This window comes from Mobula hypostoma, chromosome 6, assembly GCF_963921235.1.
Source record: "Mobula hypostoma chromosome 6, sMobHyp1.1, whole genome shotgun sequence".
Lineage (NCBI taxonomy): Eukaryota > Metazoa > Chordata > Chondrichthyes > Myliobatiformes > Myliobatidae > Mobula > Mobula hypostoma.
In genome coordinates, this window is record NC_086102.1 from 137,295,164 (window position 1) to 137,308,757 (window position 13,594).

General features: G+C 42.7%; 1 pseudogene; it reads left to right on the top strand.

Annotated features, from left to right (window-relative positions):
* The first annotated feature begins 7,916 nt into the window (after window positions 1-7,916).
* LOC134347656 (secreted phosphoprotein 24-like) lies at window positions 7,917-13,156 on the top strand (annotated as a pseudogene).
* The last annotated feature ends 438 nt before the right edge of the window (window positions 13,157-13,594 follow it).

Below are 13,594 nucleotides of genomic sequence, written 5' to 3' on the forward strand. Positions count from 1 at the left end.
CCGTCTGGTCCAGGTGACTTATCCAACTTGATGCTTTCCAAAAGCTCCAGCACATCCTCTTCCTTAATATTTACATGCTCAAGCTTTCCAGTCCAGTGCAAGTCATCCCTACAATCACCAAGATCCTTTTCCGTAGTGAATACTGAAGCAAAGTATTCATTAAGTACCTCCACTATTTCCTTCGGTTCCATACACACTTTTCCACTGTCACACTTGATTGGTCCTATTATCTCACGTCTTATCCTCTTGCTCTTCACATACTAGTAGAACGCCTTGGGGTTTTCCTTAATCCTGTCCGCCAAGGCTTTCTCATGGCCCCTTCTGGCTCTCCTAATTTCATTCTTAAGCTCTTTCCTACTAGCCTTATAACCTCCTAGATTCCTATCATTACCTAGTTTTTTGAACCTTTCGTAAGCTCTTCTTTTCTTTTTGACTAGATTTACAACAGCATTTGTATACCACGGATCTTGTACCCTACCATCCTTTCCATGTCTCACTGGAACATACCTACTCAGAATCACACACAAATATTCCCTGAACGTTTGCCACATTTCTTCCGTACGTTCCCCTGAGAACATGTGTTTCCAGTTTATGCTTCCAAATTCCTGCCTGATAGCCTCATATTTCCCCTTACTCCAATTAAACATTTCCCCAACTTGTCTGTTCCTAGCCCTCTCCAATGTTATGGTAAAGGAGATAGAACTGTGATCACTATCTCCAAAATGCTCTCCCACTGAGAGACCTGACACCTGACCAAGTTCATTTCCCAATATCAGATCAAGTACAGCTTCTCCTCTTGTAGGCTTATTGTGTCAAGAAACCTTCATGAACACACCTAACAAACTCCAGCCCATCTAAACCCCTCACTCTAGGGAGATGCCAATCAATATTTGGGAAATTAAAATCTCCCACCACAATAACCCTGTTATTATTACTCCTTTCCCAAATCTGTCTCCTTACCTGTTCCTCGATGTCCCTGTTACTATTGGGTGGTCTATAAAAAACACCCAGTAGAGTTATTGACCCCTTCCTGTTCCTAAATTCCATCCACAGAGACTCCGTAGACAGCTCCTCCATGACTTCCTCCTTTTCTGCAGCCGTGACATTACCTCTGATCAACAGTGACACACCCCCACCTCTTTTGCCTCCCTCCCTGTCCTTTCTGAAACATCTAAAACCTGGCACTTGAAGTAGCCATTCCTGCCCCTGAGCTATCCAAGCCTCAGTAATGGCCACAACATCATAGCTCCAAGTGCTGATCCACGCTCCAAGCTTTATTCATAATACTCCTCGCATTAAAAAAGACACATCTCAAACCATCGGTCTGAGCGCATCCCTTCTCTATCACCTCCCTATCCTGCCTTTCGCACTGTCTCCAAGCTTTCTCTGTTTGTGAGCCAACCTCCCTTTCCTCTGTCTCTTCAGTTCAGTTCCCACCCCCAGCAATTCTAGTTTAAACTCTCCCCAGTAGCCTTAGCAAATCTCCCTGCCAGGATATTGGTCCCCCTCAGATTCAAGTGCAACCCGTTACACCTGCCCCAGAAGAGGTCCCAATGATCCAGAAATCTGAATCCCTGCCCCCTGCTCCAATCCTTCAGCCACGCATTTATCCTCCACCTCATTCTATTCCTATACTCACTGTCACATGGCACAGGCAGTAATCCTGAGATTACTACCTCTGAGGTCCTGCTTCTCAACTTATTTCCTAACTCCCTGTAGTCAGTTTTCAGGACCTCCTCCTTTTTCCTACCTATGTCGTTGGTACCAATAGGTACCACGACCTCTGGCTGTTTTCCTTCCCACTTCAAGATATCGTGGTCTTGTTAATTATATTCCAATTCCTCACCGGTTCTGTGCCCCTTCCTGCAATGTTATTCAATATTGTCATGTACCCACTTTCAGCAGCCGTGTCAGCAACCATCGGCCTGAGCTTGAAGGTGCAGAGTCAACCTATCTCATGCCAGCATTAGATGTTCAGTACCCCTGGGCTTTGAGCAGAAGCTGACACCTGTTCCTCCTTGTGGTTTCATCTTTTCTTGAACTGTTTACCTTCTCCCAATGCTTCGACTTTTCTTACTCCCCTCCCTCTCCCACACATACCCTGAGCCCTACACACAACCCAGGAGCCAGGAAACCTAACCACAGATTAGAGCACCACTGTCAATAAACCCAAGTCCAAGACAAATCCTTGCATGCTGTGCCCACGCTGGGGGAACTGAACAGCATCTGTTGTCAGAAGTGCTTTGCAGAGGAGGCCTGGTAACTTTATTAAACCATAATTTTTGCAAACTTTGCTCAGTATTTGAATATTACAGTAACCTAACCTTAGAGGATGGTGAGACCTACCCAAAGTGGGCATCGGGATGGTTTAGCTCTGTCGCCCACTCATTATTACAGTGGTGAGGGGCCAAGGCATTGAGCCCAGTCAACTGATGGGTTATGAGCACAATTCCAAAAGACTGTAAGAGGTTGTTTTAGGGGCTCCTTGTTTCATTTATTCAATGCAGGAGAGTTTTAACAATAGCTCCACCTCCCACAAAGGGTGGATAAGTGGAGAATATTAAATAGTTAAGACCTCAGTGGAGGCTTTCTGGTTTTACTGGAAGGACAAGTGCTGGTTGACCAATCTCCTCCCAAGAGACAGCACAAGCATTTAGGTATTTAGAGTCAGCGTGCCAAAGGTTTAAACTGCACTTCAGGATTAATACTCTTTGCCTGTGCTTCCTCGATCTTGTGAGTGTTGATAGCTGGAGAAAGAGAGTCAAAGGTAGTGTGGAAAAGCTAAGAACTTGTACACAACTGCTGGTGGGTGAAAAGTAACAGAATTACCCTCTACTCCTTCATCAGACCTGTTTATTTCCTGCTCAGTGTGAACCAGTCTCATCTCCATCACCACAACACCAGCTCCAGGAACTTCCACCTGCATCTCATCACTCTCCAAAGCTGACCTTGCTCTGATCTCACTTCTAAATTTCTCAGGCCCACCCTGCAATCTTTCCCCAACAACCCTTGTGCTACCTTCCTCCTTTCTCCAACCACCCGTCTATATGAATTCCCATCCCATCTCTTCCTCCACTTTCTCCCCAATGCATTGTCATCACCACAGTCCTGAAGCCTTTGTTATTTCTCTATCACACATCATCACGAACACATGCATACAGCCATTCCATCACTTCAACCTGAATTCAAACCTGATCAACTTCCAGATTCAGATTAATTTATTTACCACATGTAAATCAAACATAAAGTGAAATGGGTCATTTCCATTAACAAGCAGCACAACCCAAGGATATATTGGGAGCAAGTGTTGCCACACATTCTGGTGCCAATCTTGCATGCCCACAATGCTTTGCAGAACAACATGGAACACAACAAAACAAATCGCTGTATTATAAATGGTTAATTTCTGTGCTTGTCGAATGTCTGCGCCCTTTGACATTTGTGAACTGGCTGCAGGAGCTTTGATCATGACCATGGGATACAATACAACACAACTGTGAGAACGCAAGAATATGGGAATTCAACCATGGGAACATAAAAGTTAGGTGAACTCAAGGATGGGACTCATGAAGAGTGGTGACAAGTGATGATTGATTTTGGCTCAGTGGTTTAAGCTGGTGCTAATGTTTTGGTCCACTTACTGTAGCATTTCCTATCAGTGGAGAGGATATAAAAATAGAACATTTGAGGGACTTTGAGTTAGTTTTTTTAAGGCCTCACTGATGGGTTGATTGTGAACAATGCCACAGATCAGGTAGAGTGGGAGGTATACTACAGTGACAGGACCCCATGCATACCTAGATAAGTATTTTAATGCTTGTTTTCTGTCCTAATAAATGAAGCTCTGAAGTTCTAGGTAAATAATTGGATCTGTGTATTTCTACCTTACCAAGCCTACTCCACGAACCGTTTGATGTAATGTAAGAACCACAACAAGCAACAACACAACAGTAGAACCAGCCCATTTCCTTTCTCACATTCAATCCCCTCACACAGATGTCCTCCAATCCCAGAACAGGCCTTCAGGCCTTCAGCAATCTCACGGACAATGAGTCTCCAATTTTCCCACTGGACTGCAGACACATAGACCCAGAGCTTCAACTATCGGACCTCGACTTCTGGACTTCTGGGCTTCATCTTTGGTATGGGTCCCAGGACTCGCCAATGACAGGACCCCAAGCTCCAGGCTTTGAACTCTGGATTCACCGATGATGGGATTTCGAACCTGAGGCCATGAACTCTGTTCTAACTGACTTACATACCTAAGGGATCACAAGCTCTCGCACCCCCTGCTCGCATGGACATCTGATCCAGGGGCCAGTGTGCCTGACCTATAAACTCTAGTGCACACTAACTTGTCTGTCAAACATGGGAACATGTTAAATCTAACGTGCACTAAGGAGGAAAAACTCCGTAGTCTTACACCCAGTAAGTAATTGGGCCAAAGCGATGGGAGCATTCCTTGAAAGGTTCAGACATTGGGACCTAAACTTTGCAGGATGTCTCATGTTCTTCATGAATATGATTCACACCAAAAACAAATTGGTGTTTGGGATCAGCGCCGATGATTTACAGAAGAATAGGCGAAAGAATGGGTTAATAAACAAATCATAGGAATAGCATAGGCACCAAATCATAACAAAAAAAACTTAAATTTGGCTCAAAAGTCATCATGTTTGGGAAGAAATACCCATCAAATGCCAGCCACGGTAGGTCCTGGATTAGCTGATCTGGCAAACGTGAGTCTAACCATAGACAGAGAGGCAAAAAGTACATCAAGATCCTTCCCTCCATCTGGAGGCAGAGGAGGTTGGGGAGGTCCCCGGGGCCGGATGTAATGTACCCCAGGTTGCTGTGGGAAGTGAGAGAAGAGATTGCTAGAGCAGTAACTATGATCTTTGAATCCTCTTTGGCTGCAGGGGAGGTGCCGGAGGATTGGAGAATGGCAAATGTTGTTCCCTTGTTTAAAAAAAGGGGAACTATAGACCGTGAGTCTTATATCGGTGGTCTGCAAACTATTGGGAAGGATTCTTAAGAACAGGATCTACGAGCACTTGGAGAAGTAGTCCACTCAAGGATAGTCAACATGACTTTGTGAAGGGAAGGTCGTGTCTCATGAGCCTAATTGAGTTTTTTGAAGAGGTAACAAAAGAAATTGATGAGGGTAGGGCGGTAGATCTGGTCTACATGGATTTTAGCAAGGCATTTGACAAGATTCCCCATCAGAGACTCATCCAGAAAGTCGTGAGGCACAGGATCAGTGGAACCTTAGCTGTTTGGATAAAAAGTTGGCTTAAAGGAAGAAAGCAGAGGGTAGTAGTGAAAGGGAAGTATTCTGCCTGGAGGTCGGTGACTAGTGGAGTGCCGCAAGGATCTGTCCTGGGACCCCTGTTCTTCGTGATTTTTATAAATGACCTGGATGAAGAGGCGGAAGGATGGTCAAGTAAGTTTGCGGATAACACAAAGATTGGGGGAGTTGTAGATGTAGCTGTAGGTTGTCGAAGGTTACAAGAGGATATAGACAGGATGCAGAGTTGGGCAGAAAAGTGGCAGATGGAGTTCAATCCGGAACAGTGTGAGGTGATGCATTTTGGAAGGACAAACTAGAAGGCTGAGTACAGGGTTAATGGTCGGTTACTTAAGAGTGTGGATGAACAGGGGTCCTTGGAGTTCAAATCCATACATCCCTCAAGGTCGCTGCACAGGTTGATAGGATAGTTAAGAAGGCCTATGGGATGCTAGGCTTCATTAATAGGGGGGTTGAGTTCAAGAGTAGAGAGGTCATGTTGCAACTCTACAAATCTCTGGTGAGACCACACTTAGAGTATTGTGTTCGGTTCTTGTCACCTCATTATAGGAAGGATGCAGAAGCTATGGAGAGGGTGCAGAGGAGATTTACCAGGATGTTGCCTGGATTGGAAAACAAGTCTTATGAGGCAAGGTTAGCAGAGCTGGGACTTTTCTCTTTGGAGCATAGAAGGATGAGAGGGGACTTGATAGAGGTCTAACAAGATTATGAGAGGCATAAATAGGGTGGATAGCCAGTACCTGTTTCCCAGGACATGGATAGCAAACACCAGAGGGCATATATACAAAGTTAAGGAAGGGAAGTTTAGGGGAGACATCAGGGGTAAGTTTTTCCACACAGAGGGTTGTGGGTGCCTGGAATGACTTGCCAGGGATGGTGGTGGAGGTTAAAACATTAGGGGTATTTAAGAGCCTCTTGGACAGGCACATGGATGAAAGAAAAATAGAGGGTTATGGGGTAGTGTGGGTTTAGTACGTTTTTTTAAAGGAATATATGGATCAGCACAACATCGAGGGCCGAAGGGCCTGTACTGTGCCATAGTATTCAAGTGCCTAGTACCTATTGTTCTGGCGCAAAGTATTCCCACGTGAATGAAGTCCTCCAACATGACATTCTTTTTCTGAGACCTCAAGGAATTTGCAACTGCAAATATGTGGGTTCCTCTCTTACTAAGTCAAGGTCAGAGAAGGTCAGCGTGGAAACCAGATCTCTCAGCCCACCAGGCTCATGTCAAACATCAGCCATCCATTGATATTAATTTTACATGAATCCCAATTATTCTTCTCACATTCATGGCAACTCCGAAACCTACCACTCACCTACACACTAGTGGTAATCTACAATGATCATTTAAACTACTGACCCTCGCCACATGAGAGGAAACCAGAGCACCATGTAAAAATAGGGAAAATGTGCAAATTCCACAGACAGCTCCCAAGATCAAGATTGAACCAGAAACCAGTTCCAAGAGGCAGGAGCTCTTGTGCCACTGTCATTTTGGAATTTAATAAGGTGATCAAATGGCCAATCCAAAACATCAGTTTGTTTCAGGTGCGAGCCCCATTCAGGAACAACATGAGACGTCCTGAGCAAGTAAGGTCCCAGTGTCTGAAGCTTTCAAAGAATGTTCATATCCGCATTGGCCCAACCATTGGTCCTCATATTTCCATGATCAAATGGAAGAACAGACTCACTGGGCTGAAAGGCCTAATTCCGACCCTATGTTATATGACCTAAGATAACACAATTTGATACACTGGTTTCAAGACCTCTTTCTGTCCTCCGGGCATTAATTCTCCCCAAGTCTCCAATTATTGATCTTCCATATGAATGGAGTGGGATAAGGAATATGCAGCCAAACATCTTTATCCTGAGATAAGATGATTAAGTGCCTGGGAAGCACTGAGGGAAGCCTCACACAGTAAAGCATGTTGTTTTTAGTCACTGTCCAGGAACGTAACTGATCAGGTACTGCATATCCAATGCTATTGATTGTAAATACAGCTCAAGAAGTAGACTGGTAAGCACATAAAATGGAGGAAAGGAGGAGAAGAAATTTGATGTAAACATTGATTCTGTTGCAGCCAGTTTTGAATTTATTCAGAATATAAAGTGGCGGCAGTGTATCCAGAAGAGCCTTGAAGGGTAATGATTAACCCAAACAACGATGCTGCCCCCTACTTATGGGAAAGCCCAGGCAGCTGTAAAAATTTCTTGGAGATTCTATCCACATCCACTGCAGCTGCTCAGATCCCATCATTGAAAACATTGCAACTGAAGTTCTCAAAAAGCTGAAACAACGTGCATTTTTTCCCTTCCCTAGTGATATATCGGCTGGTCTGCTAGGTACACTGCACTGGAGATTCCAGAGTACTCCTGCAAAACTGGTGATGTGCTGGAGACGTGAATGTGGCATGTTTTTAATTACCAATAACCATTTCCTCTACCTCTGTCAGTTCATAATTTCACATTCCAAGGAATGTAACCCAATCTGACCACATTCCCCACCAAATCTAAACATGGTGATGATACTTGGAAGAAGCCGTGCCCATTTTACAGCCCACCTGTCAGCTGGTTCCTGTGCGCACGGTCAACAAACTGGGCAAACATGAGTCACTGTTTGGATGTGGTGGGGGTTCAGAATATAAAGACCAAGGCAGCAAAGCAAAGGCAGGTCGAGAGAGAGAAACAGCTCCTTCACTCTAAGAATCTAGCCGGCTGATCCCACGCGAGGCAGAATGAAATTCTTCCTCCTCACCATTGCTGCCGTGCAGATCCTCCACTGCTCGGGTAAGTATCAGAGAGAGTGGGATCTCGGAAAGCAGTGAGTTATTAATAATGAGCTTCAGTCTGTTCTATAATACCCATGTGTATGAAGAACTGATGGCCTTTCTTTTCTCCATAGGTGCACCAAGCTCCAAGGCTGCTCTGAGAGCATCAATGATAAAGCTGAACAAAATCACCAGAATCTCAAACCTCTGCGGTGTAACTGGGAGAAGAGTTGCAGATGTAAGTGTTCTTTGGCTTAATCATGTTTTACTGTTAACAGTATACAAAAATATTACTTCTTGTACTGCACTTGACACGAGCTAAGTAGTATATTGATGAATCAAATAAAGAATTTAGTTCTGCTAACAGTGACTGGTTTGAGAGATTTGGACTAGAAGTAAAATTCAAAACTTTTTCCAAAGTTTAGGTTTAGGATTTACTTTTGGCCGAAGTATTTCCAGACCCCAGTTATCCCTCAATCATTTATTCATTTCTTTCTATTATTAAAATTCTAGTCTCTTGAAAATCTTCAATGTGGCAGGTTAAGGACTAATGCTCTCTCTGAGTAAATTACGTTTTTGGCTATGTTGTTTGATCATTTGAAATGTTCCAGGGAGACCTCTTTTGAATGTAAAGGCATGTGTTTCTCTAACTGGCATTATATTAGAGTAAGAATACTTGGTTCAAGAACATGGCATTAAGGTGGGAGGGATGGTGAGAGTCAGCTAGGTTTCTGGAACATGATAGTGGATGTAGATACAATAGTTCATTCAAGAGCCCTAGTATTTAGGGGAGCACGATAGCGTAGGCTTTATCTATTTTTGATTTAGCGATATAGTGTGGAATTGACCCTTTTGGCCTGTCACCCCAGCAACCCTACAATCCCGATGAACCCTAACCTACTCACGGGGCAATTTACAATGACCAATTAATCTACCTGGTACATCTTTGGATTGTGAGAGGAAACCAGCGGACTGGGAAAAAAATGCACGCATTCTACGGGGAAAACGTACAGAGGCCCTTACAGAATGGCGCTGGAATTGAACTCCAAACTCTGGAAAGCCCTGAGCTGTAATAGCGTTTCACGGACCGTTACATTACCTTGGCACACTTTACAGCACAACATTTTGCAGGGCCAGCGGTAAGAACAGAGTTCGATTCCTGCCACTGTCTGTGAGGGGTCTGTACATTCTGCCCGTGACGCTTGGTCCTCAGTTTCCTCCCACATTCTGAAGACGTACAGTTTAGGCGAGTGAGCTGTGTACATTGTATGCTGCCGCTGGAAGCGTGGCAACTCTTGTGGACTGCTCAGCGTAACCCTCACTGATTGATTTGACACAAATGACACATCTCATTGCATGGTTTGATGTACATGTGACAAATAAATCTAATCTTTTATATTTAATCTCTTTAGACAAGCATGAGAATATACAGGGAATGGAGGGATTGGGATCATGTGCAGGCAGAAGGGATTAAGAGAATTTGACATTTTGTTCAGCACAGGCATCGTGGGCTGAAGGGCCTTTTGCTGAGCCACACGAAGTTCTAAGTTTGAAGTTTTAACACGTACCACTTCTGTCACTAGGTTTATCGCACAGGCAGATTGTCATACAACGTGGATTTAGCGTTTACTGTGAAAGAAACCGTCTGCTCCAAAAACTCCCGGCGTCCATTTGATCATCGCAGCTGCCGATTCCGCTCCGGGAAGAATGCGGTGAGTCCTGGGTTTATTGTAGAACTGACGCTCTTCAGTTTACTGAGTTGCAGCGTAAAACGGACAGTCATACTGAATCATTAAAGGAATTTCGTAATGCTGAGTCATCTACCAGTATCTCCCCGAGTCGGCGCCTACTAATGCTGTTCAGCAATTTTAATCTATACTTTACTTCTACAGAGAAAAGGTTTCTGCAAAAGCCGCGTTGAATACTTTGCTGGCAAGATTATTGACATTGACGTGGACTGTCGAGGTTTGAGGACAATTGACAACAGAAGTAGATCTTTAGAGTCAAGTGAAAATAGTGTTGAGGTAAGTTCACCATAATATAAATCAAGGAATGGGCTTTTTGTGTGTTGAATACAAATTTTCTTCATTTATAACTTTATATTCTTCATTGTGTGTAGGATTATGAGGTGCATAGACAGAATAAATATGCATAGACTTTTTCCTGTGGTTAAGGAATCAAGAACTAGAGAATATAAATTTCAGGATGAGAAAGGAAAGACTTAATATGAACCTGTCAGGCAACTTTTTCACTCAAAGGGTGGCCAGTATATAGAATGAGCTGCTGGAAGAAGTGTTTGAGATGGGTACATTAACAGCATTCAAAAAGGTATATGGACAGGAAAGGTTTAGGAGGATATGGGCCAAACATGGACACATTGGATCAGCTTAGATTGGAACCTTAGTCCACATGGACCAGTTGGGCCTACAGGCCTATTTCTGAGCTATAAGACTCTTTGGCTCAATCACTTGTGGCTCTGAAAAGATATGCAACGGTGGACCATTAATTTGACATGCATCTGATTGATTCATTGGCAGTGACATTAGAAATCCATCATTGCTCGCACATGCCAAACAGCTGGTATCTTCACATTTGTAATTTGTATGTATCGTCGGAAACAAATTCATTGATGCCTTCAGTTCTTAATAACAACCTCCAAAGCCTGGGCCTCTGTACCTTCCTCTGCAACTGAATCCTCGACTTTCTCACCAGGAGACCACAGTCTGTGCTGATCGGAGATAACATCTCTTGCTGACAATCAACACTGGCATATCTCAAGGATGTGTGTTTAGCCCACTGCTCTACTTTCTCTATACCCACAAATTTTCAGTACTTTAGGACAAATCTGTGCCTAGGCACAGCTCGAAAGCCATCTATACATTTGCAGACGACACAACTATTGTTGGCAGAATTTCAGATGATGATGAGGAGGCGTACAGGAGCGAAATAGATCAGCTGGTTGAGTGGAGACGCAACAACAACTTTCCACTTAATGTCAGTAAGACCAAGGAATTGATTGTAGCTTTCAGGAAGGGAAAGTCGAGGGAACACACACCAGTCCTCATCAAGGGATCAGCAGTGGAAAGGGTGAGCCACTTCAAGTTTCTGGGTGTCAACACCTCTAAAGATTTATCCTGGGCCCCAACATTATGTTGCAATTACAAAGAAGGCACAACGTAGATATTGAGGAGACCTGATATGCCAACAAAGACACTCACTAATTTCTACCGATGTATGGTGAAGAACATTCTAACTGGTTGCATTGCCATTTGGTATGGTGGGGCCACTGCATAGAATCAGAAAAAGCTGCAGGAAGTTATAAACTCAGCCAGCTCTATCATGGGCACTAGCCTCCCCAGCATTGAGGACATCTTCAAAATGCGATGCATCAAAAAGGAGGCATCCATCATAAAGGACCCCATCACCCAGGTCATGCCCTCTTCTATTTGTTACTGTCAAGAAAAAGCTACAGCAGCTTGAAACTTCAAGAGCACAGCCTAAAGGCACACACGCAAGGACACAGAAACAACTTCCTTCCCTTTGCAACACACATCAAAGTTGCTGGTGAACGCAGCAGGCCAGGCAGCATCTCTCCTCCTAGAGATGCTGCCTGGCCTGCTGCGTTCATCAGCAACTTTGATGTGTGTTGCTTGAATTTCCAGCATCTGCAGAATTCCTCTTCTTTCCCTTTGCCATCAGATTTCTGAAAGGACAATGAATCAATGCACACCACCTCACTATTTTTTCTTCTCTTTTTGCATTTTTTTAATATATGTATACAGCACTTGTCACTGTAGTTTTTTTGTTATTATGTATTGCAATGTACTGCTGCCACGAAACAAATTTCACAACATACGCCAGTGTTATTAAACTGGATTCTGATTGAATTTGTTGAAACTTGATGCATGCAAGTGGATTTTTACCCTTTACTTCTTTTTCTACTATTACTGAGAATAGTTCTTTATTTTCAGTACTTTAATATTTTATCCATTCTCTCCTCTGCACAGAATCTATAAACATTACTCTTTTAATTATAGATAAACTTCAGGAGACCACCTCGTCGAGGAATCTACAAACGTAAGTGTAAACCAAAAAATTATTAAGATTAATAAGACCACCTGTGTTCAACTAGCTAAAATGCAATGTGTGGCCAAAACGTACTTCATTGATTCTGGATTCTATTGGAAAAAGTTGGGGGAGGGGGAGGATCAAAACTGGTTGAATCTTATCAGAAGTGGAGAATTGAAATCCTCGTCAAAGGATTTTAAAATGGGCCTAAACAGAGGTGATTCTATTCTCCATTGGATCAGAACATATTCAGATAGTGGCATTAAAGAAAAAGTTATTTACATTCACACTATCCTTCACCTAATTATTGTTAACCCTAATCTTTAGGATTAATTGATCATTGAACTCACCAGTCAAGAGGTGATCTGTTCACTCCATTATTTCTATTAAAGGCCAATGTAGCAATTGTCTGCAGAACAAAAGACAGGGGAATCATTAAATCACAACTCTGAAATTTAAGCTATTAACCCTTTTGAAATATATAAAAAATATTGTTGTTAATCATTGTTTACTGAATGAAAACTAAGTATATGTAAATACTTTAATAAAGCCAGGCAAAAGTGAAAAACATTTGGTTTTTTTATTCCAGGTGTAAAACAAGTCAAAAGAATCGTTGGCTGAGGGAGCACAGATGTAAGCAGGATTTCAAGTCAAATAATTGCCTTTTAATTTTTAGTAACAATTGATATATTGATTGCAAACTAAACCTGGATGAGAAAAATGATAATTTTGTTGATTGTTTGATTCCAGAGGCCCAATGAGGATTCCAGAGCCCAAGTGAAACATCTGAAGGGCCAGGCTCTTGTGTCTATGAACACAAGAAGACCTTAGTTTGAATAAAAAAGTGCATTCCGTTTGTTTATAGGTGGGATGGGGGAGTTGGGAAGGAAGGGTTATCAGTGTGGGGGTGATTCTGTAGATTCCTGACTGTACATTTTACTATAACTGGGAGATTCGATAGCTTGTAAATGATCCATCCTTTTGTGTGTATTGTTTCCAGTGGATTAAATTAGAACTACCAAATAAATAAATACTGATATTGTTCCAAATTTTGTTATTTACTTTACTGATTTAGTTTGGTATGGTCATTGTACATTGGGATTATGTCACCAAACAATTAATCTCCAATTTGTGGGCTGATCATCCAGAGAACGGAATTTAAAATCTAACCACTGCCACTGGGAAAATTAGAGCTCACCAATTTTAATTAATCTAAAATAACAATTTAGCATCAGTAATAGTATTGAAGAGCATTGGCCTCATTAATGTCACATAGGAGCATCTTGACCTGTAATGGATCTACTGATCGTCTAATACTCTTCATTGTTCTCATAGAGTCAGAGAGTAACACAGCATGGAAATAGTTCCTTCAGCCCAATTGTCCATGCCAACCAAAATGCTCCTCTAAGTTAGTCCCATTTGCCTCTCTAAATCTTTCCTATCCATG